The 3,165-nt window shown below is 41.2% G+C and overlaps 1 pseudogene; it reads left to right on the forward strand.

Moving 5' to 3' along the window:
* Positions 1-246: 246 nt before the first annotated feature.
* On the forward strand, positions 247-3,007 carry LOC101984939 (annotated as a pseudogene).
* Positions 3,008-3,165: the final 158 nt, after the last annotated feature.

Consider the following 3,165-nt stretch of genomic DNA (forward strand, 5'->3'; position numbering starts at 1 on the left):
ATGGGAGGCGGTGGTGGGAAGGAGGCAGAAATCTTTAATAAATAAGTGAATAAATAATAATAATAATAAAAGAAAAAATATGGCTGCCATCTGGACAGAACTGGCAGCCACTGGTGGGGAATCAGGAGCTACTGCCATGCACTGCTTTATGTAGTGTAAACGGAAAGGCTGATTGAATGACCCCTTTCCTAAGAGGACGTGTACTTGAAGACAACATTAAAACACCAGAATCTTAAGTAGTTGAGAATGTCTCTGACAAGTTGACAGACAGAGATTGTTAACCCCCCTCCACCAGAGTACATAAAGACTAAGAGAAATGGACAGCTGACGAATCAGCTGCAGTTCTCACTGAAAGTCATCTTGAAGGCTCTCTGGAAGCATCAGTTCTTCTGGCCTTTTCAGCAGCCCATGGATGCTGTGTAACTAAAGCTACCTGATTATTAAACCATCATAAAAACCCCAATGGATTTACATATAATTAAGAAGCGGTTGGAAAATATTATGTGAAGGCTTCTGAATGCACAGAAGACTACAATACAATATTTCAAACTGTTATTTATACAAGTCTGAAGATGACATTGTTCCCATTGTCAAAGCTCTAGAGAAGTTATTTATGCAGAAATTATCTCAGATGCCACAAGAAGAGCAAGTTGTGCGTGGTAAGGAAAGAACAAAGATACTCAACAAAAGATACCAACTTCCTTTGCTAAGGATCAAATCCCTCCAAAGCAGCAGAAAATTACTTAAGCAGCAAGAGATTTCTTCTGGATTTTGTGAGTTCTTCTTCTCTCCTTTATACGTGGGGCATGAAGCTCCCCCTACCACTGACTGACAGACTGTATTCCAAATCACAGAGTATGAAGAGGAGAGAAGATGTCACAAATCCTACCACTTCCATAGTTAAAGCAAGCAGCAAGTCTCCTCCGACAACCAGAGAAATAAAGTCAATGACCATGTTGGTGAAAGAGAACATACTGAAGAGTGTTTTGGCAGACTCTCAGCAACAACAAAAAGTTTTAAAAAAACAGTCAAAGTAATTGAACAATTGAAGTACTGCAGTGTGATCCTTACGGAAATGCTGGCCAAGAAACATTTGCCATGGACCTTCTATGGTCCTGTGAATGCTGATGCTTTGGGGCTCCACAACTACTATGACCCTCTCAAAAATCCCGTGGATCTTGCAACTATTAAAAGGAAAATGGACAACCAAGAATAGAAGGATGCATGCTGCAGATGTCAGATTAATATTTATGAATTGCTACAAACACAACCTTCCAGATCATGAAGTCGTGGCAATGGCTAGAACGCTTCTGGATGTTTTTGGCATGCAATTTTGCCAAGATTTCTGACGAGCCTGTTGAGTGCATGCACACATATCACCTTACAACAAGCAGTGTGAAAGCCCCCAGTAGAGAGAGTAGCAGCAAGGCCTCCTCGGAGAACTACTCTTCTGAAGACTCTGAGGATGAGCAAGTGCAGCAAATCACCAAGCTTCAGGAACAGCTTATTGGTGTTCATCAGCAGCTACGAGTTCTGTCCCATGTCCCATTATATAAGCTAAAAAAAAAGAATGAAAAGTCTAAAAGGGCACCAAATAGGAAAAAAAAAGGTTTATAACAGATGAAAATACAAAGAAAAAGCTTAAACTAACCAAACAGAAAGAAAGGCCCCAGAGCAATCAACCAAAAAAGAAGCTACCCTTGAAATCTGAAGATTCAGATAATGCAAAGACCATGAACTATAATGAGAAAAGGCAGTTGAGTCTGGACATAAACTTCCCGGGGAAAAGCTTGGGCACATAGTTCGTATAATACAATCAAGGAAGCCTTCCCTGAGAAACTCCAACCCATATGAGATCGAGATTGACTTTGAGACTAGAAAAGTATGTCCTTGCCTATCTGCAGAAGCGGTCACTGAAACCCCAAGCGAAGAAGGTCGTTTGCTCTAAGAAAGAGCTCCATTTCCAGAAAAAAAAAAAACAAGCTGGAGAGGCTGTTGCTGGACATCAACAACCAGCTCTATTCTGAGAGAAGCCCCAGCCCCTGCCCCCGCCACCTACAACACCAGCTGGTGAGCAGGTCCGCCTGAGTGACAGCAGCAGTAGCTGTGGCAGTAGCAGCAGCAATAGCAGCAGCTTGAGGTCCTGAGGTCCCTGAGCAGCAGCAGTGACTGGAGCTCCTCCGACAGCAGCAATTCAGAACCAGAAATATTTCCTAAATTTACTGATGCAAAACAGAATGATTTACCTCTGAAAGAGAATAAAACGATACAGGTTTCTGTGCAAGATGCAGGCTCTGCTGACCTCAGCTTGCTCAGAAAGCTACACCACAATGTGCAGCAACAGGGAAGCAATCCCAGCAGGTGCATGGCTACGATGTGTCAGGACATCTGCAGACCATGGAGAAGACTGCATCTGTGCAGACTCAGTCTCTTTCAGGTGATTCCAAACAAGTCTGGAATGGCCCTACTGTGGTGCATACCTCTACTGAGAATCCCACAATGCTAGAGCCAGACTGTCATGTTCATGTGCAGAAGGATATGAAGATTAAGAATGCAGAGTCTTGGAAAAGTTTATGCAAGCCAGTGAAATCATCAAGTTTATTAAAATCTTCAGATGAACTTTTCAACCAGTTTGAAAAACTGCAATAGAAAAGGAAGCGAAAGCCCAGACTGAGGAGCAGCAGATGCAGAAACACCTGGAACAGAATCCAAAGGAACCAAAAGTATCTCAAGAGAATCAGAGGGAGCTTGGGAATGGATTGACTCTAGAATCTTTATCAAATAAGATGGAAATCAAGTGTCATGGAGAAGAGCGGGATGAACAGCAGCCATTAGAAGCTCAAGACCAAAGCAAACCCTGGCTTCTCAAAGACAAGAACTTAGCAAGGGAGAAAGAGCAAGAGTGGAGGAGAAGAGAAGCATGGCGGGTACCATTTACATGACTCTTCAAAGTGACATTATGACAATGTTTGAAAATAACTTTGATTATAATTCAATTTTAAATTAACTATCACCTTTAAATTAATGGTACAAATATTTACAATGCATGTGGTAAAGTGATTACTTTCAACCAGCAAGATACCAATCATATATTATGTTTTGACTGCCCTAAAATAATTAAATATTTTTCACATGAATTTTTAATAAATATTTTCATTTTAAATA

The sequence above is a fragment of the Microtus ochrogaster genome, unplaced genomic scaffold (genome assembly GCF_000317375.1).
Source record: "Microtus ochrogaster isolate Prairie Vole_2 unplaced genomic scaffold, MicOch1.0 UNK143, whole genome shotgun sequence".
Classification (NCBI taxonomy): Eukaryota; Metazoa; Chordata; class Mammalia; order Rodentia; family Cricetidae; genus Microtus; species Microtus ochrogaster.